At 45.7% G+C, this 26,625-nt stretch overlaps 2 long non-coding RNA genes across 3 annotated transcripts in view; both read left to right on the forward strand.

Annotated features, from left to right (window-relative positions):
* The first annotated feature begins 118 nt into the window (after positions 1-118).
* On the forward strand, positions 119-16,577 carry LOC309526696. Its single transcript, XR_014216851.1, has 3 exons — positions 119-318; positions 13,095-13,253; positions 14,765-16,577. It is a non-coding gene; the product is annotated as an uncharacterized lncRNA (long non-coding RNA).
* A 4,827-nt stretch (positions 16,578-21,404) lies between these two features.
* LOC309526684 overlaps positions 21,405-26,625 on the forward strand; it is a 206,108-nt gene continuing 200,887 nt past the window's right edge. For both annotated transcript variants that reach the window (XR_014216835.1, XR_014216836.1), the window contains exons 1-3: positions 21,405-21,668; positions 24,250-24,430; positions 25,020-25,129. This is a non-coding gene — a long non-coding RNA (uncharacterized lncRNA). The remainder of the gene's footprint in view (positions 21,669-24,249; positions 24,431-25,019; positions 25,130-26,625) is intronic.

A 26,625-nucleotide genomic window follows, 5' to 3' on the forward strand; every position in this document is an offset into this window, starting at 1 on the left:
CATACAGAGCTGCAGCAGGCATCCTCCTCTGGCTGTTTGTGCTTGGACTTAAAGGAACCTCAGTTTATTTTGCTTGCTTGCTTGCTTGCTTGCTTGCTTGCTTGCTTGCTTATTACAGCAGCTGTTCTCACTACAGCGCTCTGGTACACAAACTGAGGAGGACTGTGCCAGCCCACAGGCATCTAAATTACATCAATCAGCTGCGATGGGCCATCCAAAACTCAGTGATATACTTCTGACATGACCTTCAGTGCTGAACCAGTTGCCCACTCCACCTGTTGATGACGTTGATCCAGGAGAATGAGAGCCACAAAACAGGTAAGTTGATACCTTCCATTGGCCCAACTTCTGGAAGCTCTTGGGCACTGAGGCTAGACCTCCAAGCACATCTCCTCAGCGCAGCAACTATTAACACCCCTAATAATAAACAGTCCCAAATACAAGGCTTCTCCACACACCAGTGTCAGTCCAAGTAGTGGTGAAGTTGTGAGGAAACCATAGGCTTTAAAACTCGGTGAGAAGTGAGGAGAGAGGGGTGAAAGAGAAAGAAAACAATTTCTGTGTGGGGTAATTCATGCCTTCTCTTGCTTTGGATGGGGAGGAACTGGATTCAGATTACATTTAAACGAGAATTTGTCAAATTTGAAACAAAACCCAGCCATCCTTCTCAATGTGCACACCTCCAGATTTTGCATTGCTGTTCTCCAGCCAAAGAACGTATACAAAAATGCATATCCTGAGGTAAATTGTGCCTAAAAATCCATCTAATATCGGTGAAAACCAACGCATCATATTAGGAACAATTGCTTGGCAAGAGTGTGTGTGCGTTAGGCAAAATTACACGCAAGCATGCATGCATTGTGTGAAATTCACACTAAAGTGCCTGTGGGTGTTTGTGGGGACTTTTAAAAAGCAGCAGCTAACTGAACAACAATGTTGTCTTCCCAAGGGTGGGGAGAAGTGTTGTGTTTGCCCGGAAGTGTGGAGAAGTGAATCTGAGGCTGGAAAAAAGAGAAAGCAATGGAAATTGAAAGCTTGAAACTGAAAGCCCATCCTTAAGGTTGAAACTGATGGAGAAGGATGAGAAGTTAACAGCCTGCACTGGGAGAAACCAAACCAGGCTTCTGTCTCCTGGCAGAGGGAATGTGGAGCTTACATGCCACCAGAGCAGCTGTTTACAGCCACACCTCCTCTTACACCTCTGCAATAAGAGCTGCCGCAGCAAAACTTCTTTTCCTTTCCTGTATCGGTAACAGTCCTTTTGATCTGTAGCTGTTTCGGCATCCGAGCCATTGGTGGCCCTCTAAGGATCTGAAGTGTGGTTTGTTATGCTTTCTTCTCAGAAGCAGGCGAATGCCTTTTTTGATTTACAAGCTTAAGTAGGATTTTATTTTATTTTTTAAGCCTCCAGTTCATCAACAGGAGCAAAGTGTTTGGTTTTGAACTTTTCCAGCCCGGTTTGTTTAGCTTGGGTCTGGAGACGAAGCTGTTGTTGTTCTTAGAGCCAGCCATAAAAACATACGAAATGCTAGAAATTGCATTAGAATAACGGACAGGGCAGCAGCCGTAAAGCACAGAAACAAACAAACAGAGATGATGCAGCCAAAATGTGTGATATATATAAAGACAGCTGCTGAGCTCAGGTTTAGCCAGGAGTCCCAAACCAGAGTGCTGTAAAAAAGAGAGACTCGAGTGCTTTCTTGTCACTACAATGATCAAATCATTACACATGTTCTGGTGTTAGTGTTTTCATTCACTTAGACTGTGGGTGAGGTGGGGAACCTATGAGTCTCTAGTTATTCTTGGACTCCAAGTCCCATCAGTCCCAGCCAGCAAAGTCAATGGTGAGGGAAGATGGGAGCTGTAGGAGGGTCACAGTTTCCCCACACCTGTCTTAGAAACACCATACCTATCATTTTCTAGTATGCGGGTTGCGCTGTGGTCTAAACCACTGAGCCTCTTGGGCTCGCCAATCAGAAGATTGGCGGTTCGAATCCCCGTGACGGAGTGAGCTCCCGTTGCTCTGTCCCAGTTCCTGCCAACCTAGCAGTTCGAAAGCACACCAGTGCAAGTGGATAAATAGGTACCACTGCAGTGTGAAGGTAAACGGCGTTTCCGTGCGCTCTGGTTTCCGTCATGGTGTTCTGTTGCGCCAGAAGCGGTTTAGTCATGCTGGCCACATGACCCAGAAAGCAGTCTGTGGACAAACACCGGCTCCCTCAGCCTGAAAAGTGAGATGAGTGCCTCAACCTCCTAGTCGCCTTTGACTGGACTTAACTGTCCAGGGGTCCTTTACCTTTTACCTAGTATAGTGGTACCTTGGGTTAAGTATTTAATTCGTTCTGGAGGTCCGTTCTTAACCTGAAACTGTTCTTAACCTGAAGCACCACTTTAGTTAATGGGGCCTCCCACTGCTGCCACGCTGCCAAAGCACAATTTCTGTTCTCATCCTGAAGCAAAATTCTTAACCCGAAGTACTATTTCTGGGTTAGCAGAGTCTGTAACCTGAAGCGTATGTAAACTGAAGCGTATGTAACCCGAGGTACCACTGTACAAGAAACACCACATAGCATTGCTTTTCTATGCCAGGGGTCCACATCTGGAAGACCCAAGGTGAAATCCATCCCTTTCCCCTGTGGTGATATTTGACCGCCTAGGCTCCCAAGGCTTGCGGATAGCAGCCTGCATCCCAAAGCCTGGGGCGCAATGAGCAGCGCGCCCCGGGCTTCGGGCAGATATCCGCAAGCCTGGGGAGCCCGGTGGGAGTTCCCACTGGGCTCCCAAGGCTTGCGGATAGCAGCCTGTTCTGGGGGCCGGGGTCGGGGGAAGCTCAGGCTTTCCCCGCCCCAGCCCCGCGCCTGGGGGAAAAATATTTTTTTTCCCCTTTATTTCCCCCCCCCAAAAAAAACCTCCTAGGTGTGCCCTATGGGCCGGTGTGCCCTATAGGGCGAAAAATATGGTAGGTGAATAAACCATATTTCCTAAAGCTTAAAAAAATAAAATACAGGGGGAGTTATGGAATACTCCCATCAGCCTCAGACAGCATGGGCTTTGTAGTCCACAGCATCTGGAGAGACCAGGTTGGTGAAGCCTGCGCAGAAAGAAGGGAAGGAGTGACAGGAGCTGATCAAACATCCCACTTGCTGCAATCAGGTCAGTGCAATGAAAAACCAGGCTTATAAGACAAATGGAGCACAGGAAGTTGCCTCCTGCCATATCCAACTCTTGGCCCATCTAGCTTAGTAGTGTTTACACTGACTGGCAGCTGCACTGCCAAACTATGCGCCTTGCTACAGAACTATATCCCCTCTCCAGAAATAAACCTGCAGCGACGGCTGTTAAACTCTTACATCTGCTTTCTCCCAAAGAGCCGGTTCCTATATGGAGCAGTTTTCCTCCGCACAAGAAAGCATGTCGAGGAATCTGCTTACAAAGCATTATGTCAGAATAAAGAAAGAATTTCATTTGTAGATGGGGCTTTTCCCCCCCCCCCTCGCTCAGAGAATATCCATGAACAGGAGTCGGCGGAAAGCAAGTCCCCAGTTCTCGAGTGTTCCTGCAAAATACGTATGGATTTTTGCATTCCAGACTAACATTTTCCACATGCATTCCTCAGTGGAGAAAAAAAAGAGAGAAAGTTATGCCAAACTGACTCAAATGTCTCCAAAAACACACTACACTGCACAATGGATGTTCTCTTAACGCAGTCAGTAGCAGAATTCCAATGTGCGACTCTAGGAAATTATGGTAAACAGGATATCGACAGGTCATGGTGTCAAAACATGTCCACATGTTGCTTGGATTCATCTTTCTTTCTTTCTTTCTTTCTTTCTTTCTTTCTTTCTCTCAAGGGTTGTTGGCAAAGACCACACACAGAGGTGTGTGTATTTATGGATTCATGACCTCCAAGAAGCCCTGCTATTGTTTACCATTCTGCAAGAAAGCCAGAGAGAGCTATAATGTGATAATAATAGTGAAAGCCTCCTAACATATATATTTCTGGTGTGTCAGCAAAAAGTCAGCAGGGCTCTCCAGCTGGCACCGTCATATGAGTGAGCTACACGGGGAGGCCATGCACACTGGCAGCTTCTGCTGCTGTATAGAAACTCCAGCAAAAGGAGAGAGAGAGAGAGAGAGAGAGAGAGAGAGAGAGAGAGAGAGGTGAGGAGCTATGGGGTTTTCCACAGAGAGCACTCCAGAGGGCTGCTTATTGCAGGCTCAGTGCTCCTCATGCAATAGGGACGGGGGAGGAATTCAGTTCAGTTCAACTGAAAGGCAAACACCCCAAATTCATACTTTCTGAAAACAATTAAATGAACCAAAACTCAGCCAGTCTTTAAAATCCGCACGTCTCTGAATTTTGCGGCAGCTAGACTGGTGGCTGGGAGCGGCCGTCGAGACCACATAACACCGGTCCTGAAAGACCTACATTGGCTCCCAGTATGTTTCCGAGCACAATTCAAAGTGTTGGCGCTGGCCTTTAAAGCCCTAAACGGCCTCGGCCCAGTAAACCTGAAGGAGTGTTTCCACCCCCATCGTTCAGCCCGGACACTGAGGTCCAGCTCTGAGGGCCTTCTGGCGGTTCCCTCACTGCAAGAAGCCAAGTTACAGGGAACCAGGAAGAGGGCCTTTTCGGTAGTGGCACCTGCCCTGTGGAACACCCTCCCATCAGATGTAATGGAAATAAACAACTATGTGACTTTTAGAAGACATCTGAAGGCAGTCCTGTTTAGGGAAGTTTTTAATGTTTGATACTTTATTGCATTTTTAATATTCTGTTGGGAGCCACCCAGAGTGGTTGGGGTAACTCAGCCAGATGGGCGGGGTATAAATATATTATTATTATTATTATTATTATTATTATTATTATTATTATTATTATTATTATCGTTTATTTATTTATTTATTTGCAATCCAGTGCTCCAGCCAACTATTGTGTAAAAAGGGGGCAGGATAAACTGAAATAAAGTGTGCATAGGCATGCATACATCAGTGAAAATAACATACCAAGCAAAGCATCATATTCAGGGAAATTGCTTGGCAAAACTGTATCTATTAGGCAAAATTGCATACAGAAATGTCTATATCAGGATAAATTAAGACTAACCTGATAAATTTCAATTGGAACTTCTTTTTAAAGAAATCCATGAACTAATGTGGAAAGCTAGAAAAATGAATTTTGGATTGGAAAACTGGGAAACTGAATCCGACACATTCAGCCATTCTTCCTTATGCATTCAAATTTTCTTCCAGCATCTACATGATGTCATTGCAATGCCAACCCACACCCCTCCCATTTAATCCAGAATTGCACTTTCTGGGGGTGGGGAATCCATAAAGTTTAAAAGGAATATTGCAGAATGTAACCGTATCTTAGGGAGATCTTTCTCTCATAAGACCTAAAAGTCCTACTGTGGCATGAACACCGCTTTAGGAAATTTAAAACAGGAATAATCTCAAAAATTACGTCTGTGTCTGTCAGCAGTCTGTTTACACTCTCACAGCTCATGGTGGTTCATAAAAGGTTGCTAGCATTTAGCACCTGACAGAGTTTGCATCCCACGCCAAGTCAACTGGGCTTGTCAGCCTCCACGTGGTTCCTCCGTGACTTGCCTCAACATGAACTTGAGCCACCACTTCTGAATAATTGTATCTAAAAATACCTTCTGGCCACAGCCTGAAGTCCAGGGAGCCATTCCTGGTTTCTACGTAGATCTCAGTGTTTACCGGAGAACAGAAGCTGGGGGGGGGGGAAGAGTCCCTGCCATTTGGCTGTTTGTGTTGAGTTACTTTGGGTGCCAATTTGCTTTTTAATATGACTGGATTAGGGACGCGGGTGGCACTGTGGGTAAAACCTCAGTGCCTAGGACTTGCCGATCGCATGGTCAGCGGTTCGAATCCCCGTGGTGGGGTGAGCTCCCGTCTTTCAGTCCCAGCTCCTGCCCACCTAGCAGTTTGAAAGCACCCCTAAGTGCAAGTAGATAAATAGGTCCCGCTTTCTAGCGGAAGGTAAACGGCGTTCCGTGTGCTGCGCTGGCTCGCCAGAGCAGCTTTGTCACACTGGCCACGTGACCCGGAAGTGTCTTCGGACAGCGCTGGCTCCCGGCCTCTTAAGTGAGATGAGCGCACAACCCTAGAGTCGGACACGACTGGCCCATACGGGCAGGGGTACCTTTACCTTTTATGACTGGATTAATTGAGAGCAGCAGTGAATATGGCCTAGCTAATGCTAAAGCATGTTTTAGCATCTTCTATTTCTCAGGACCAGTTGCAACGAAGGAGGCACACAGTCTTTTTAAAAAAATGGTTGCTACTTCACTGCAGCCACCATGTCCCTAGTTAAAAGCAGTGGTGGGTGAGAGGAAATCAATAATTAGCACCTCCGCCCAGAAAAAAGACTGACCCAAAGGCAATTACAATATCATCATCATCATCTCAGGGCAGTTCACAGGATAATATAGGCTATTAAAGGGACCTGACTGTTAAGTCCAGTCGCAGACGACTCTGGGGTTGCGGCGCTCATCTCTCTTTACCGCAGACAGCTTCCGGGTCATGTGGCCATCATGACTAAGCTGCTTCTGGCAAACCAGAGCAGCGCACGGAAATACCGTTTACCTTCCCACTGGAGCGGTATCTATTTATCTACTTGCACTTGACATGCTTTCGAACTGCTAGGTTGCCAGGAGCAGGGACCGAGCAACAGGAGTTCACCCCACTGCGGGGATTCAAACCACCGACCTTCTGATTGGCAAGCCCTAGGCTCTGCGGTTTAGATGACAGCGCCACCCGTTGTCCCAAGGCTATTAAAGAGGCAACTAATAAACTAGTCTTCATTAATTTCACATCCACATTCATCAGAAAGCAGCAGAACAAGCTGTCTTTTCAAGTGGGAAACCTTTAATTAACATTGTGGCGGGCCTCTGCTTAGTGTGACTTATCTGTGAGTCACTGTTGGATAATATAGCAGTATACTTCTTGTGCGTAGGGGTGCCAACATGAATAAAATATGGGGGGGGGTGTCAGGTAAGCCTCGCCCCACATAATCAATCACATGATACGGCGCATGCACACCATTTGAATGGCAATGCCCATCAACTTGGGAGGCAGGTCTGGCCCCTTCAGATATTTTATTGGGGGGCCGAAGACCCCTGGACCCTAGGAGTTTGCTCCTATGCTCATGCGGAACTTCCATTTTGATTCCCATTCCAGATACTTGCAGTACGGGGATTGTAACCAGAACGTACCTTACAAAATTGCTGTCCCCATAGCTCTCACCGAGGCCCAAGCCAGACAGGTGAATGTGTTTATTACACAGCTTTTTCAGCTATTCAGCAGGGGTGGGGTGAATTTTTCATACTAGAAGAAGCGCAGAAGGCATGAGAGTGAAGCCCTTTCCTGCCCTGCCTGTCCAAACTTGATTGCTGAAAGACATTCACCCACACAGAGATGCAACCCAGCCCAGTGAACTGGGCTGGGGGAAACACACATAAAAGCAGTTGAGCACAGCGAAGTACAGTGGTACCTCGGGTTAAGTACTTAATTCGTTCCGGAGGTCCGTACTTAACCTGAAACTGTTCTTAACCTGAAGCACCACTTTAGCTAATGGGGCCTCCTGCTGCCGCCGGAGCACGATTTCTGTTCTCATCCTGAAGCAAAGTTCTTAATCTGAAGCACTATTACTGGGTTAGCGGAGTCTGTAACCTGAAGCGTATGTAACCTGAAGCGTATGTAACCCGAGGTACCACTGTAAGTCTGTGGAGGGTTTCGCGGCTATTCCCAACCTGCTCCAATAAAAGAAAGAAAGAAAGAAAGAAAGAAAGAAAGAAAGAAAGAAAGAAAGAAAGAAAGAAGAAAAACATGCACCCACTTTATAACCAAACATGTACCATATTTTTCGCCCTATAGGACGCACTTTTTCCCCTCCAAAAATGAAGGGGAAATCTGGGTGCATCCTATGGGGCGAATGCAGGCTTTCGCTGAAGCTTGGAGAGCGAGAGGGGTCGGTGCGCACCGACCCCTCTCGCTCTCCAGGCTTCAGGAAGACATCTGCAGCCTAGGCAGCCCTGCGTGAGTTCCCGCAGGGTTGTCTAGGCTGCGGATAGCAGCCTGCTTCCCGGAACACCGGGCGCCCTGAAAGCAGAGTGCCCGGCGCTTCGGGAACACATCCGCAGCCTAGGCAGCCCTGCGGGAGGTCCCTGCAGGGCTCCCCACGCTGCGGATAGCAGCCTGCCACCCGGCGGGCGGGGCGTCTTGAAGCAGAGCGCCCCTCGCGCCGGGCAGACATCGGCCAGCCCCACAAGCTCGGGGGACAGCAGGGAGGCGCAGCACCGCCATCCCGCTGTTCCTTGACCTGGTTCGGTTTCCCCGACCTGCTTTCGGGGGGTAAATAAAGGGGAAAAAATTTCCTTTATTTCCCCCCCAAAAAACTAGGTGCGTCCTATGGGACGGAGCGTCCTATGGGACGAAAAATACGGTACATGGTTTGGCCAAAAGCCTAAACCTGTTTATCTTCCTCCTTTGTCCCTATCATCTCTCCTTCCTTCTCTTCTTCTTTTGATTTCTTTTTTTTAAAAAAAACCTTGGGATTGTAAGACCTCAGGACAGCAATATGTCTTCCCCACCCTTATGCTAGTTTCAAACATCATCTCCGCTGAGGGTGCTATGTAATTTCAATAATAAACTGTGGGGTGGGGAAAGGCTTTCAGTTTTTTATGCTCCTTCCTTTGGGGGATATACCATCGTCCTCCACCGCTACTTTTTTTAAAAAAACAACAACTATAAATTAAGTGCTTTGTGTGATATATCTGAACATGTACTTTGGCGCTTATCGGCGCTTCGAATTCTGTTCTACACTTTCCTCTTCCCACCCAGATAATTGCCAGAGGCCCTCCTAACTGCCTGAACTGCTAGGATGTAATTTATCTAGGCCTAGTGCCCTATCAATTTTAATAGCTTTAATTACCCAACTGTCTGCTTTGATTAAACATAAAAACCTTTTAATATAACTCACCACTCCCTCTCAGTATACGCACACAAACAAAAGCGTTAGGCGCTCTGGTTAACCCTACAGTAAAGGGCATCTTATGCTTTCTGTTCCTGAACCATTCAAGCAGTTCTGTCATAATCCTAGCAGTTTCCTCTGTCTTTTAATTTTATTTTCCCAAAAGTGTCATGATCTCGGTTGCTTTGCAGATAAATTAATGCGCCCAAATACTGTAGCTACGAACACAGAGAGTAATTTTTGATCACTTCCATCCAGAAGGAGATGGAAAGATCTGCCCATTTTGCCAATCTAAATTTCAGTGATCCATATTCTGCAGCAATTTGTGATTTTTTTTTAAAAAAAATCAGCAGCATTTTAGTGCAAATTTATGCTAATAAACACATTTTTGACTAACGTACACATGTTTACAAGCAATTTCCGTAATATGCATTTTGGTATCTTCTTTCCATGGATATCTTTACAGTTATGTACACTTTTACCTAATACATTCACTTTTGTAAACATTGGTTGGTTGGCGAACTGCATTACAAAATTCGGTTGAGTGTGAATTTCAACAGAAAGATGCGCCTTGGTTCATCTATTTGGAATGAGCAAATTTGAAAGATTCAGATTTAAATACAAGCTGAATCAAATTCCTCCCTCACCCCTACTTCCAGATCTTTAACTTAAAAGTATGTAAAAGGCACATCCCTTAATTTCATGATTTCAACAGTGCAATCTTTCATTATTTATCTAACAGTGCAATCTTATACTGTCTTCTCAAAATCCAGCCGGTATCAACATCACAGGAGCTGGGGCTCATCAGAAAGTCGGCCATCCTAAACGAAAGCAGAGTAGGCAAACTTAAAAGACTGATGGCAAGATATCGTCAGTATTATGAATATAAGCACAAACACACGTTCAGTTCAATTGCTGAGTGACACTTGAGTGAAATACTGGAAGACCACTGTAAATGATACTGAGCTAGCTGGAATTATGGTTTCACTTGAAGGTAGTGTAGTAGTAGTAGTAGTAGTAATTTATTTGTAGCCCACTCATCTGGCTGGGATTCCCCAGCCACTCTGGGTGGCTCCCAACAGAATATTAAAAACACTATAAAACATTAAACATTTTTTAAATTTCCCTAAACAGGATTGTGTTCTAAAAATCAGATAGTTGTTGTATTTCCTTGACATCTGATGGGATGTCGCAGGGCGGGTGCCACTACTGAGAAGGCCCTCTGCCTGGTTCCCTATAACCTCACTTCTCGCAGGAGGGAACCACCAGAAGGCCCTTGGAGCTGGACCTCAGTGTCTGGGCTGAACGATGGGGGTGGAGACACTCCTTCAGGTATACTGGGCTGAGGCTGTTTAGGGCTTTAAAGGTCAGCACCAACACTTTGAACTGTGCTCGGAAACATACTGGGAGCCAATGTAGGTCTTTCAGGACCGGAGTTATATGGTCTTGGCGGCCTCTCCCAGTCACCAGTGTAGCTGCTTTGTTTTGGATTAGTTGCAGTTTCTGGGTCACCTTCAAAGGTAGCCGCACCTAGAACACATTGCAGTAGTCCAAGCGAGAGATAACCAGAGCATGCACCACTCTGGCGAGACAGTCCACGGGCAGGTAGGGTCTCAGCCTGCGTACCAGATGGAGCTGGTAAACAGCTGCCCTGGACACAGAATTGACCTGCACCTCCATGGACAGCTGTGAGTCCAAAATGACTCCCAGGCTGCGCACCTGGTCCTTCAGGGGCACAGTTACCCCATTCAGGACCAGGGAGACCTCCACCCCCACCCACCCCCTGTCCCCAAAAAACAGTACTTCTGTCTTGTCAGAATTCAGCCTCAATCTGTTAGTCGCCATCCATCCTCCAACCGCCTCCAGGCACTCACACAGTATAGGGATTGAAGGAAGGGAACCATAGAATTGTAAAATTGGAAGGGACCACAAGTTTCATCTAGTGCAAACAACTGCAATGCAGGGCACTTTTGGTCAACACAGGGCTCCTACCCCGTCTCATGTTCTGCCAACTGTGTCATGTGAAACAGAAAATTGTCATCCGAATTTGGATTTCAGTAAATCGTAGCTTCATGTCTCAGCAGCGATATTTCATCAGCTCAGAAACTGCCATGAGAACGGGGCACAGGGATGCCCCTAAATGCCCAGTACACTTCTACAATCTGCTCCTCCCTCCCTTCTGGGCTCCCTTCTTTGCTCATGCTCAGACAGAAAGTATCCCCTCCCCATCTCTCTCTTGATATTCAGAAGGCTGGATCTAAGTACAGTACATCACCCCTCAAGTCTTTCCTAAACCATGCCAGCCACAATCTAGTCCACTCTCTCATTAAGAAGGTTGTTAAAGAGTCACTCTCTGCGATGATGAAAACCAAGCCGCAGTTTTGCACATTTGACACATTGGGCAAAGGCTGTGTTTGAAGGGAGCGTTTCATCTCCGTTCCAGGGCAGATTCCTGCATATAAATGTTTCATACTTTTCTGTTCTCTTGTGACATCTAATTGCTTTAAAGTGATAATCAATCCTTTTCATAGCACGCTCGTTTCGTCCCTGATCTGGCAAAGAACAAAGTGTCTTGCTTTGTGCACGCTGAGAGGACAAATCTGCTAGGAAGCTCTCCTTGGCATGTTGCGCCAGAATGAACCAGAATTGCATGCATGGTGATCCCTGTAAAACCCAATAGGTCTAATCCAAGGTGCATATGTAAACTTTTCAGGTCTGTGGCTAGTTATTTTTCCCCCCTTGGGGACTGAACATTATCCGGAGTGAAACAGCTATTCCAACAGTTTCCCAGGCAGTTAAATTACATATTTTTCACCAACCACAAGCAAATATTTAGAACACACAATTTTAATTACATTCCTATTCTTATTACTACAGGAAATGATGTGCTATTCATTCATTAAATGGCCCTCACCCAAGCTAGGCTAGAGCTTTGCTTGGCCTGGTACGAAAGCATACTTTATAAACATATCAACATTTATTTACCAACACATTGCTAATAACAATAATAACAATAATTTATTATTTATGCCCCGCCCATCTGGCTGGGCATCCCCAGCCACTCTGGGCGCCTTCCGACAAAATATTAAAATACAGTAATGCATCAAACATTAAAAGCTTCCCTAAACAGGGCTGCCTTCAGATGTCTTCTAAAAGTCTGGTAGTTGTTCTCTTTGACATCTGGTGGGAGGGCGTTCCACAGGGCGAGTGCCACTACCGAGAAGGCCCTCTGCCTGGTTGCCTGTAACTTGGCTTCTCGCAGTGAAGGAACCGCTAGAAGGCCCTTGGCGCTGGACCTCAGTGTCCGGGTAGAATGATGGGGGTGGAGACGCTCCTTCAGGTATACAGGGCTGAGGCCGTTTAGGGCTTTAAAGGTCAACACCAACACTTTGAATTGTGCTCAGAAACGTACTGGGAGCCAATGTAGGTATTTCAAGACCAGTGTTATGTGGTCTCAGTGGCTGCTCCCAGTCACCAGTCTAGCTGCCACATTCTGGATTAGTAGTAGTTTCCGGGTCACCTTCAAAGGTAGCCCCACATACCAGTGTGATCTGCAGAATATCCAAAGGCTAGGATCCAAAGGGGTATAAAAGCACACGTTCTGTGAACATATATATTTATCTCCCCATTTTTTCTCTTTGGAAGTTGCTCTGCTCAAGATTCCCTCAAATTTCTCTTCACTCACCTCCAAGTTCAAAAAGCAACTGGGGGGATTTGGCATGAGAGTAGGTTAAAGTGAAATATTGGGTGAGGAGAGATAATCGGGTAAGACCCAGCAGCAGATTCTCTAAACATTTGAAATGTTCTTGTGGCAAATCCCCCAACTGCTTTTTTCATCTGCTCTTTGCAGATTTTGGGAGGCACCTTCTGATCTGAACAGGAATTGGATGGCAGAAACTGGGTGCACTCACAGAAATTAGATGTACACCAATCTGGACTTCAGCTCAGTGGAGAGATCTAACTGTGTCTTCCTATTCTTCAAGCCCAGTCCTCCATCTGTGGTGGTGGGGGGAGAGTTTTTTGTTTTTTTAAAGAATTATGAATGACCTCACTGACCAGTTTATTTAATTTATATACCACCCTAAACCCACAGGTCTCAAGGCAGTTCACAAGTTGCAGGTCTTGGCGAAAAGTGAAGGTAGAACTTCGAGTATAATTAAGTAATATTCCACCCGGCCAATTTGGATGCCAATAAAGGTTGCCACAGACATTTCTGAGATCATGGTCTTTCCAACAAGTGGCTTCTGTCCAGGTTTGCTAATTGTCTTACTTTAAATGTTGTGAGGATCCTATGCCCTTTTAAAATGTCTTTTTTTTGGGGGGTGGGGGGTTATTGGGTTGTTGTTTTTATTTTGATTAAGTGGTGGTTCACAGCCAAATTGCAGCAGTCCGTGGGTAGATGTTGACTTCAGGGAAACTAGACATGTTTTCTAAGTCGGTTTATGGGTATGACCAAGGCTATTTTTCTAGAAAAAGAGGTGCCGGAAACCATGAACACCTCCCTCGACAATGGCACCCTACTGAGAGGTGCTAGAACTTGAGTTCAGTCGAGTTCTGGATGAAAAAAAAAGCCCTGGCTATAGAGACTCATTTGACCACTCAGTTGCAAATGACAATGTTGACAAAGTAGGTTGTCTTGTGCCATCCATGTTCCTGGTGCTTTATAGAGTAACATCAGGAAAAGGCAGGCCTCAGCCACAAAGAGATGACAATGAACTTTAGAAATTGAAGCGGCGAGAGATAACGAAGTCTAGATGTGATCAGGGAAGAGTAACGGGATATATATGCAAAGGGAAAGGTGGTTACATATCGCCATTAAGCTGGTGAATTTCTTCACTCCACACATCATGCCTTGAAGATCAATCAGGGCACACAATAGAATGACGATTCAGCAATCACTTGCCCACCCAGTAGGCTCCAGTGTGAATCTCCCCTTGAAAGGTCAAAAGGGGAAAGTACCTTTCGAGACATGTGTGTACCGGAGACCAAGCAAACTTTCACATAGACAAAAATAATTGATCCAGCATCATACAAAGCACTGCCAAGTATTATGAGTCTTCTCCAGTGGCATGCTTGCATTGATGTCAACAGCGCTACATTCCTTCCCTTGGAATCTCGACCCTTTAAAAAAGAAATAACAACTTTCCTGCAATTTTTAAAAAAGCTTTTTGGAGCCCCTTTGGCACTTCACATTTCACATGAGCTGCTCGAGAGGGTGAAAAGCAGTTCAAAGAGAAGAGCATACTCTGCCCTTTGAGATGTGCTCAGTTGACAGGTATCATTTAAAGGCTGACACTGGGTGCATTAAGCAAAGTCCACAGTGCATGAACCTTTGGCCTGTGCCAAAAGGGTTTACCACTCTCTTTGACTTCACAAGGGCTCTGTATTCTTGCAGGGCTCAGATAGCGGCAGATGACAACATAGCATTATAGCCAAGAACTTTTAGAGCACTCCGAACCTTAGTCTGAAATGTCTTTGCTTTGTTTCCTTTACAAGAGCGCGCAAGTGCCTCCAGGTTAAGCATCTAAACCATGTTCAAGTTTCCCAAACATGCTAGGAATGAGCGAATTGTGATGAATGACTTGAATAAGAGGGGCACTTCTCTCCCCCCAGTGAATTGTGTGGCAATAGTGAGGATATGGCTGGGGAGTGCAGGTGTGTGGATAGTTTGGGGAGAAGTGTGAGAGAGAAAAAGGAAGGAAACAGTATATTTTGTTCTGCAAGAAGCGCCACTTTACAGAACTCTCTCTTTTTGTCCTATAGCTAGGCATGGGGGAGAAATTCGAGTACAGTTGTACCTCGGAAGTCGAACATAATCCGTTCTGGAAGTCCATTTGAAGAAGAAGAAGAGAAGCGTTTGGATTTGATATCCCATTTTATCACTACCCGAAGGAGTCTCAAAGCGGCTAACATTCTCCTTTCCCTTCCTCCCCCACAACAAACACTCTGTGAGGGGAGTGGGGCTGAGAGACTTCAGAGAAGTGTGACTGGCCCAAGGTCACCCAGCAGCTGCATGTGGAGGAGTGGGGAATCGAACCTGGTTCACCAGATTGCGAGTCCACCGCTCTTAACCACTACACCACGCTGGCTCTTCAGTGTGACTTCCGAAACGTTTTGATTTCCAAAGCGTGGCTTGTGATTGGCTGCAGAAAGCTCCTGCAGCCAATCGGAAGCCCCTCCGGATGTCCGGGTTCCGAAAGAACGTTCAAAAACCAGAACACTCACTTCTGGTTTTTGATCGTTCGGGAGCCGGAACGTTCAACTTGCAAGGCATTCAGGAGCGACTGTATATGTTTATTTCATAAAATTCATACACAACTTGTTAAAACAAAAACTCAAAGCAGTTCAGTTCACACTGAGAGTGAACAGTATGCCAATTCGCATTTTCCAGAACAATAGGAGCATCAAGGCAAAGCAGTTCTCCAGCCAAGAATATGTACGAAAATGCAAATAAAGTGCTCATAAATTTGCTGACCCTCTGTGGTGGATGCCGTTGTGGGCGCCCGTCAAAATTTTGGTGGCAGAAGCCCCGCCTCTTCGGCCACTTCCTGGGCAGCAAAGGATGTGCTAGGACTAAGCTTGTCGCTCGGCGAGTGGATTCAGCCCGCTCACACAATTGGCCAATCACGACCGGGCTTGGGAGCGGGCCACTCCCAGGGGATTAAAAGAGGGCCAGCTTGCTCCAGGAATACTTGAAGCTGCGTCACCTTTTTGAGTGCTGCGCCCCCCAAATTTATTGTAAATAAAATCCACATGTTAGGCAAAATTGCGTGCAAATATTGGGGAAACCGTGCAAGAAAATGCATATTAATATCCATGAGAACTTTGGGGGGGGGATGCAAACTGATATCGAAATCAGATTGCCTGGAAAAATGAACTAAGAGAAACTGAAAGCGAGAGATTTTCCCATTTCTAGATTGTATTGTATACAACAAACTGCAATGAATTATAAGCTGGAAACACAGTAACTCTGGTAGAGGCAGTAGGAAAATCTCTGGAATTTGGATGCCCAATGCCTTTATACACTGGGATGTCTTTTTAAAACTCGGGCAATTGTTCTGAAATGTTGCATACACCATCGTCCACCACGACTTCCCAATGATTTGTTGTATGCGTAGGAGCTCCCAAGCTCCCTTTCTTGGACTGGCCACCTATTTGTTTCAATGTAGAGAAGTCGCAGTGCATGAACATCCCTCTGCTTGCACAGAGCAGCTCCTTCAATTGAAATTAATGGGCAATGTCATGGAAGGCTTAAAGGACACATCAGTCAAGAAGCAAGAGTTTCCCAGTACGTTTCCAAGCACAATTAAAAGTGTTGATGCTGACTTTTAAAGCCCTGAACAGCCTCGGCCCAGTGTCTCCACCCGCATCGTTCAGCCCAGACTCTGAGGTCCAGCTACAAGGGCCTTCTGGCAGTTCCCTCCCTGCGAGAAGTGAGGTTGCAGGGAACCAGGCAAAGGGCCTTCTCGGTAGTGGCGCCCGCCCTGTGGAACGCCCTCCCATCAGATGTCAAGGAAATAAACAACTATCTGACTTTTAGCAGACATTTGAAGACAGCCCTGTTTAGGGAAGTTTTTAACGTTTGATGTTTAACTGTATTTTTACTGTATTTTGTTGTAAGCCACCCAGAGTGACTGGGGAAACCCAGCCAGATGGGCGGGGTATAAATAAATAAATTGTTGTTATTGTTTCATTGTCGCTCTTAAATGAGAACAGACCAGCAACATGGCTCCACCGCATACTACGGAGTGACTAAGCTGCAGGATGACACGATCCATGCAGACATCCCTGCACAAAAGCAAGAGATTTGTAGGCAGATCTCAGCACACCTAGGGCACTTAAATCAGGGAACCCGTGCGTGCGACCCTGACACTAAGGCAGCGTTGCAGTGACATTTCCCAACTCTATTCAAACAGCTTCTCAGAATAAGTACCATGCGCACATATGCAAACAATCACCACTTTGGTTTAATTTACATCCATCCTCAAATTATATAAAGCCTGGCTCGAATCCGACGAAACCCACTGGGAGCTTTATTATTTTTCTTTTTCGCTCATTTCAGTGGATTCTGGACAGGGCCCTCACTGGAGCAAGCCAAAAACAGGAAACGCAAAGGTCAAGCTGCTCTTGAATTTTATAGAGAGAACTTAAGATTCCAGCAAACTTTCGGGAGAAAATCTGGTAGCAGAGGAAGAAACATGGCAACAGCATGCCAATCATTTTGGAGACACGATTAGGTTAGCAGGGGCAGCCTTGACAGTTGTAGGGCAATGATGAAGCCTTAGCAATGTATCAATGGACTACTGATGTCAGTGCTCTTCGAACGCAGCCACAGCCACATGGAAGTCCTCTGCCCGTGGTGTGATCCCACACAGCTGGAGACTGTGTATGACTTGCACAAGCATATAGGTGGGGTCTAACACACTGGCTTTTCCCACGGTCGAGCCACACAGCCAGAAAGAAGTGAGTGGCACAGATTTCATCGGGGTGGACTATTTTAGAACATAGCTGCAGGCCTCCACACCACAAACTCCCTCCCTAAAAAGCTATCATGTCCAGCTTCAAGCTTCAAGGCTTCCTTTCCCCCAGATGTGGTCATATCCTCAGGGAAGCAAGGGTTCCTTTTGACCCAGTACAAAGACACGTTTGACTAGGACAGGGGATAAATTTGTTTCAGTTCACATTTAAAAGCAAACTTGCTTTACTCACATTTTCAAACGTTATGAGAGCCATCCTTTGAAATCCACACTTCTGTGAATTTTGCAGCGCAGCACTCGAGGCAAGTAATATGTGCAAAAATGCATTTGCTAGAGTAAACCGTGTGTATGCATTCCTGTATTGGCAAGTGTGTGTGTGTGTTATAATTAGGGAAAATGCTTTGCAAAAAAAAAAAAAATTGCACACAAGTGTTCAGAATGAATCCACTGTCAGGGAGCCGGGTGGAATCGACAGTGGTACCTCGGGTTAAGAACTTAATTTGTTCTGGAGGTCTGTTCTTAACCTGAAATTGTTCTTAACCTGAAGCACTACTTTAGCTAATGGGGCCTCCAGCTGCCGCCGCACAATTTCTGTTCTCATCCTGAAACAAAGTTCTTAAGCCAAGGTAATATTTCTGGGTTAGCGGAGTCTGTAACCTGAAGCATATGTAACCTGAATCGTATGTAACCTGAGGTACCACTGTACACACAGATAAAAAAAATTCTGAAATTGATTTATATAAAAAAGTGTTTTTAAAAATACATTGAATTTTCCATAAGGTTCATCTAGTGTCACATTGTATATTGCACTTAAAACACATTTAAAATGTTTTATTTCCAGCTGTATAGCTGAGTCCAAGGAGAACAGGTCATTCGCAGATCAGAGAAAGACCGGTAAATACCGACTAACTTAACAGATAAAAGGGACCCCTGACCATTAGGTCCAGTCGTGACCGACTCTGGGGTTGCGCGCTCATCTCACTCTATAGGCCGAGGGAGCTGGCGTTTGTCTGCATATAGTTCCGGGTCATGTGGCTAGCATGACTAAGCCACTTCTGGCGAACCAGAGCAGCGCATGGAAACACCTTTTTCCTTCCCGCCGGAGCGGTACCTATTTATCTACTTGCACTTTGATGTGCTTTCAAACTGGTAGGTTGGCAGGAGCAGGGACTGAGCAACGGGAGCTCACCCCGTCGCAGGGATTCGAACCACAGACCTTCTGGTCAGCAAGTCCTAGGCTCTGTGGTTTAACCCACAGCGCCACCCGCGTCCCAACTTACAGATAGTTTCATTATTAAGGGAGCAGAACAGAGAATATATGGGGAACTTCCATTTGTCTAGATAAAGCAGTTGCCCAGACTGGCTTGTAACCCACCTTTCCCTCTCTAGCCCTCTGTTTGTCAGGCCCTTCCCTCTGTCTACAGTGGGCCCAAAGAGCCCCTCTCTGTTTTTTCCTGGCTCTCTGCTTGGTAACATGCACTAGTTGCCATGTTCAGCGGTGGCCTGCAAATGCCATTGCCAAGTACGAGTCCTGTGGACTGGGGCACCTGCCTGTTTCCTCCTCTTTATCTTCCTCTAAGCTCTCTCAGCCTCCAGCACGTCCCAGCTCTTCCCCTCCTCTGGGGTGTGGCCGGTTTCCCACCACCAGGAGCCAGGATCCAAATTCTCTCCCTCTGTGCTTTCCCTGGGGGCCTCTTGGTCAGGAGACTTCTACTGCTCCTCCTCACCCAGCCAGTCCCTAACATCCACATGTGCAGAACTGAACCTGAGATTGGTAAAATCAAGAAACAAAACCGACAGATTCACTCATCTCTCATTCCAAGCAGTGTTATAAGAAAAACTGCTCCCTTTCCCTTATGGGGTATCCCAGAGCCCACATAGAGTCCTTAAGTGGGTTCCCTATCAGTAGGAGAAAATAACAGAGGCCAACCAGAGAATACTGAGAAGCAAAGCGATTCGTAAGCCTGATCTTTATTAAACTGTTGCAACAGGGTCCCCACTCACCACACGCAAGAGGGAGGAGAAACCTGAACAATGGTGCACAAGCCCTTACACAGACTTTTGAAATTGCCCACCCTGAAGCCCAAGACCACCACCACCAAATATCATACATACACCACAGAAGGAGGCGGTCTACAGCAGAAATCCTGTCTGCCAGGATACCTGATAATGCTCACTGATTGCATTACCTGGGCAGCCTGGCTATTCTTTTGTGATAGTTAATACTTTTGTTCCTGAATCCAGGTCACAGGCTCACCCTATGAAGAAGAAGAAGAAGAAGAAGAAGAAGAAGAAGAAGAAGAAGAAGAAGAAGAAGAAGAAGAGGAGGAGGAGGAGGAGGAGGAGGAGGAGGAGGAGGAGGAGGAGGAGTTTGGATTTGATATCCCGCTTTATCGCTACCCGAAGGAGTCTCAAAGCGGCTAACATTCTCCTTTCCCTTCCTCCCCCACAACAAACACTCTGTGAGGTGAGTGGGGCTGAGAGACTTCAGAGAAGTGTGACTGGCCCAAGGTCACCCAGCAGCTGCATGTGGAGGAGCAGGGAATCAAACCCGGTTCACCAGATTACGAGTCCACTGCTCTTAACCACTACACCACTAAGACAGGATTTGTAAGTGAAAAGACAATAGGAAGGCTTTCCCCATTTGCCTCCCTTACCGCAGAGGAATATTTGAGGTCATTGGGAGAGTCAAAATTGCTTCAGGATTGCTCTCCCGTACTATTTCAGACACATGGTTCATATATTTAGATACGTATGCATTTATGAATATTTATTCTATATTTGAGACCTTAAAATTTTTATAACACCAGACTGTGTTCTTGTTTCAAATTAAAATTGAACACTCAGGAGTATTCCTACTAGAAACCCCACAGGCCTCACTACCCAGTATGGCTAATACCATGCATGGATTCCCAGATGGTTTCACCTGTAGTCTATGCTGTTGCTGAAGCAGGGATTGTATACGTTCAGTTCTCCAGTTGCATCTCGAGGCCCCAAGATCCACCCCCCAAAAATACACAGGGACCCTTATATTAGTTTAAGTTTTGGGGCAAATTTTGGCCACAACTTTATTGAAATACAATCATGTGAGTGGTATTGGCTTAGGCAATTGACTCCCCACTATAACTGACTCCACCTCTCAGGGTGATCGTCCAATGGGATAAACCAAACGAGGGAGCAAGGTCGAAGAGGACCAATAAAAGCTCACCCTGGGGTTCCTGTGGTCCTGGCATGGCCCCTCAAGCGGACTTCGGATGAGATCCAGGACCCCCAGATTCCTGGAGGGGCAGGTGATGGCCGCACCTCCCCTCCCCACAATCCAACTGAGCCAATGCCTAACCGCCACCTCACAAGTTGTGACAAGTTGCTAAGGGGTAGGCGAATACCAAATGGCTTAATGCCAATCTGCCAAATGGAAAAAATCCCTACCCAGCCCCTGTTCCAAACCAAAGCAAGGCCAAGCGACTCTACCTAAACTAGGGAGGGTGAGCGGGTGTTCAGCAGATGCGAAGCAAGTGCCCCACTTGCATCACACTGCCGTTTTTAAAGCCCCTGGGATCACACCACCTACTGGCTATTGGCTAAAACCCCCTGGCGTGATCCCAGGGGAATGGCCAGGACTTCCTGCTCCTACCCACCCCCATTTTAACCCTGTCAAGTGAGCTCTTGGGTCCCGAGTGCAACCAGGACCCTCTGTTATGAGGATCCCATATGTTGCAGGATTCCAACTCTTCTCCCTGGCCACTGGCCATCCTGACTGGGGCTGATGTGAGGTGCATTCTAGCAGCAGCAGCAACAACAACAACAACAAGTTCTCCAGCACCGTGTTAGAGCCACAAGTGAATTTACAGGCGAAGGCACTAGATATAGCCTGAAAATACTGTACTCTTCTCAATAAAACAGGAGAAGGCAAAACATATTTTTCACTCTCCCACAAGCTTTTAAATGATAGATTTATCTGTCTGCTCTGGTCTTCCTCCAAGCAGGACAGAGATGTAACATACAACAAATCAGTGCCAGAAAACATTTCCTTGGCTGCACCTGAGGAGCCCAGAGCTAATTTACACTGGAGGTGAAGGAGATATTAAATCTTCTGCAAAGTAGCAGACATTTTTCCAGCAACGCAAGCCTGTTCTCAATTTTCCCGGAGCCTTGCGAATCCTCTTCAGCCAGGAGACTCAAAACTCAAGGTTAGCATTTCTTCCTTGTTTCATGTCTAACCTTGGGAAATTAACTCAGATCGCCCTGACTGCTCCATCCCCATTGCCCCCAGTTTTAATGGAGATCTGTAAATTGAGGAGCTTGGTTTTTAAACATCCCTGAGTTCCTTTAGAAGCCTTCCCATTGCTCAAGCGAGTAGAAGGCTTTGGGGGTTCCTAAGCCTGCCAAATAGCCCCTTATATGATTTGAGGAACACCGCTCCATTAAAGTAAAATAAAAATAAAAAGATCTCCAGCTGCACAATAGCCTAACCTTCTAAAAATTACGATCTGGCAACCATTATTCTGGTCCATCCCTCCATCCCACCCACCCCCACCCCCAACTGATTTAAATGTGTTGACTATTCTAGGCTTTTCATGCTGAGTTAGAAGAATAGAAAAATCTCATAGCAGTTCTTAAACCGCCCCCCCGCCTCTTCCTTCCATTTGAATGTGGAAAGATGCCAATAGCTGATTGCCTATAAAGCAAAGATACCACCTGGGGTTTCTGCAGTCCGGTTATCTGCTGTGTTGTGTGAGCAGCTGAACATCCCAAGACAGTGCTATGGTTAACCAGAAACTATTGTATTACTTTACAACATTCTGTAACAGGCTCCAGGTCAAAAGCTAGCCCCGTAATCGTAACAATAACTTATCCTAGGCTGTCTTCCTCTCTCGACTTGCAATCGAGTCCAGCACAGATCTATGTGCTGATGGATCTATATGATGGTGCTGCACCCAATATTGCCAGAATGGGGCATTTGGCCAGAAACTATTATTGCCAGAGAAAGGCTGTAAAACACAACACTATACTTGGTTTCTTCATGAGTTCCAGCTGCCCCTCTTTACCACGTGCAGACTCTATATTCAGGGCCAAAGCTGTTTTGCAATGTTAAAACAATCGGTCAGAATAGTATACCCTCCAACATTTCTCAGATGAAATTAAGGATGTTCAATGCTATTATTATTATTATTATTATTATTATTATTATTATTATTATTATTATTACCACACCCATCTGCCTGGGTTGCCCCAGCCACTCTGGGCAGCTTCCAACATATATAAATAATAATAATAAAACGTTAAAAACCTTCCCTATACAGCATGGGTAGGCAAACTAAGGCCCAGGGGCTGGATCCGGCCCAATTGCCTTCTAAATCCAGCCCGTGGATGGTCCAGGAATCAGCATGTTTTTACATGAGTAGAATGTGTGCTTTTATTTAAAATGCATCTCCGGGTTATGTGTGGGGTATAGGAATTCGTTCATTTTCCCCCCTTCTAAATATAGTCCGGCCCCCACAAGGTCTGAGGGACAGTTGACTGGCCCCCTGCTGAAAAAGTTTGTTGACCCCTGCTAAACAGGACTGCCTTCAGGTGTCTTCTAAAGGTTGTATAGTTATTTATCTCCTTGGCTTGGGGGTCGCATAACTCCATACCCTCCAACATTTCTCTGATGAAAATAGGGGCATCCTAAGAAAAAGTGGGACATTCCAGGATCAAATCAGAAACCGGGACGGCATCTGTAAATCTGGGGATATTCCTGGAAAATAGGGACACTTGGAGGGTCTGGAATAGATAATTAAATGGTAAAAGCTAGAGAGCATTAAAACAGGCCAAACAGAGGCTAGTAGGAATTGGTGGCATCCTGGAGACAGATGGGGATGTCATGGAGACAGACAGCAGGGACAACCTGGTCATCTCCTGGAGGGCTATTTGGCAATCCTCTGCATTCCACATGAGCTTTTCTCAGCCTGAACCCCACCAAATAAGCTATGCAGAAGAAGGAGCAACTTGCTTTAGCATGTTGAACACCTACTTTGGGACAGCAAAGGATACAGGCGTGCCCCCAAGCTACGACCCTGGTCTTTCAGAGGAAGTGTAACCCTATCAAGACCAGGCAATCTCCCACCCATCCAATCTAGGGAACCACCCACTAGCAGTGCCTCATCTGGATTTGTGGGATGTAAAACACAGAGCAGTCAAGTACAACATCCCCAGAGTGGACATAAAAAGGGGATGTCTGGAACAACCAGTCGGAACTTCCTGTTTCCTCTTAGGCTGGGACAGACTTCCTCTACATGTGACCAGAGCTGAGCATGACCTCACCTATGTAGGTAATAAAACACCTCAGCGGAGGCCACCATCTCTCTCTCTCTGACCACATTCATCGAAGAAGCAACATCTGCTTAGTCTGAGATGCTCTCAAAGGAGCTATCTCCTTATGGGATAGTTTCCAGGTGTATATTACTTTTGTAACTCAAGCCTGCCTTCTGGGATCCATTTGTGAACAGAATGTGTAAGTAAACTCTTTTTATACTTTTATAGAAGACTGTGTCATGTCTATCTTTCTATGAGGGACTAAAGGAGAAATTACCAAGGAAACTTATTGTAGAGGCTTTAGCGAGCCTGAGCAAACGCATACGCTGTGCAAGTTTAAAAAGGGGAATGTTACTCTGCTAAATTGTAGAACTTGTTAACACAAGTTGGAAAGGATATAGTCAAACAATATATCCTCTCCTGCATCCCTGAACATTTCCACAGGATTGAGTTTGTTTGTTGGCTCTCATCCAGTCCATTACTGAGGCAAGACACTGGTCCAGTACTTCCACTGCCTCACCTGCAGACGCAAAGGAGAAATAGAGCTGAGCGTCATCAGCATCCTGCGGACAACATACTCCAAAACTCTGGATAACCCCACCCAGCGGTTTCATGTAGATGTTCAGCAGCCACCTGCAACTCCAGAAATGACTCAGTAACCAGACCTTTTAATATTCCTTCTTTTCCCGCCCGCCCCCCTCTCCTTCAGTACTCTCAAAGCTGGTTTTGTTTTGCCAGATTATCACCAATCAGGGTGACAAAGTCCCAGCACACTCTCTAACTCGAATTATACCAACTAAAAGCCAGGGTAGGAGTTCTCCTTGCAATTTATAGACTGGAGCATTTGGCTCAACTTACAAAACACTTTAAAAAGTGGAATTAAATTTAATGGTGAAATATGTAATCACTATACTGTTTTATTATGCATGAGTAGGAAAAAAAGAAAAAGAAAAAACACACCAACGCTTTCAATTTAAATAATATCCAGCTTTTAAACACTATTAATGAACCTAGCGCACTCCAAACTAGAATTATGTACCCAAGTTTTCTAAATGTTTGGCTTATCCTAACAGTTTATCATCAGGGTCGCTTCTGCTAATGAGAACGGATAATTGGGAATTGATTGCTCTGGCAAATAAATGCCTTGGTGTGTTTAATTTCTTAAACTGACACACAGCAGGGGAAATCTATGATGCACTGCTCTATTCTTGTTGACAAGAAATTTATGGGAAATTTTGTTCAAGGTCGACTCTAGCTTCCTTCTCCTATCCTGAGTTCACACATCACAGAAGAATGTCACATGACTGACCCTAGAAACACGTTCACAGAGAGAAGTGAACCATCCTCTCCACAGGTAAAATGGCAGGATGACATGCACATGCAGTAGTAGCTTTAAAGATGTGCCGCTGTAATATGTAATACCAAATATTGCTACTAGGAACACCATAACTATATACAGTGGTACCTCAGTTTTAGAACGCAAATGCTTCCATTTTCGAACACACCTTGTAAGTCGAACAGCTTCCGCTGAGTATGTATTTCTCAATTTGGTTTTTCAAACGTTTCAGAACTCGAATGGTCTTCCAAAACAGATTACTTTCGAAAACCAAGGTACCACTGTATCTGGAAAGCTTTTGCATACTAGGCAGTATTCTGCATGAATGCATCCTCACCATGGATGCCCTGTTCTCATTTCACAGAGAGCTGTAATGTAACATTTGAACCAGCCTTGTGCAATTTCTACTAATGACTGAAGTACTGTACTAAATGTTGACAATGGGAGAGGCAACTCCAACCCCCCCCCCAAAAAAAACCCCACACCCTTTAATATCTCTCCACCCCCATCGTTCAGCCCGGACACTGAGATCCAGCGCCGAGGGCCTTCTGGCGGCTCCCTCATTGTGAGAAGTGAGGTTACAGGGAACCAGACAGAGGGCCTTCTTGGTAGTGGCGCCCGCCCTGTGGAACGCCCTCCCTTCAGATGTGAAGGAAATAAGCAGCTATCTTCTCTTTAAAAGACACCTGAAGGCAGCCCTGTTTACGGAAGTTTTAAATATTTAATACTGTATTGTTTTTAACACTTGATTGGAAAGCTGCCCAGAGTGACTGGGGAAACTCAGCCAGATGGGCATGGTATAAATAAATTATTCTTATTATTATTATTATTATTATTATTATTATTATTATTATTTAGGATTCTTGAGTTCTACAGGAGTCCTTCTTCATCCCTCCAGAGAGCCAGGCATAAGGTGTCCAGCATGTTGAATTAGTACTCCAGACTGAAACCTACAAACCACCAAACATCTGAGCAGATTCTCATGCAGATCAAGCCTAGTTAAACAAGTCCCAATAAGTGCTGGAAGTGTAAAGAGAAAGAAGGTACATTTTATCATATGTGGTGGAATTGTAAAGTAACTGTTCCCCTATGAAAAAAAATCACTGTACCTTCCACTGGGGCTCATGATATCCTGTCTGAACTAGCACAGACAAGGCAGGAGATCAGCAGCACCATAATCTGTGAGTGTGTGCCGTACACTGATTCAGTGCGTTGATGATCTACAAAAAGCTATTTGTTTAGATGGGCCCTTTCTTCTTTCTCTCTCACTTCAGAGATGGTCGATACCATGAGTGCTGCATGCTAAGATAAGGTTACCAGACGTCCCCGTTTCCCGGGGACAGTCCCCAGATTTACAAATCAGTCCCCTGACAAAATCCATCAATTTAGTAAAGGTAAAGGGACCCCTGACCATTAGGTCCAGTTGCGGACGACTCTGGGGTTGTGGCACTCATCTTGCTTTATTGGCCGAGGGAGCCGGCATACAGCTTCCGGGTCATGTGGCCAGCATGACT

The sequence above is a fragment of the Podarcis vaucheri genome (genome assembly GCF_965113315.1).
Source record: "Podarcis vaucheri genome assembly, chromosome: 2".
Lineage (NCBI taxonomy): Eukaryota > Metazoa > Chordata > Lepidosauria > Squamata > Lacertidae > Podarcis > Podarcis vaucheri.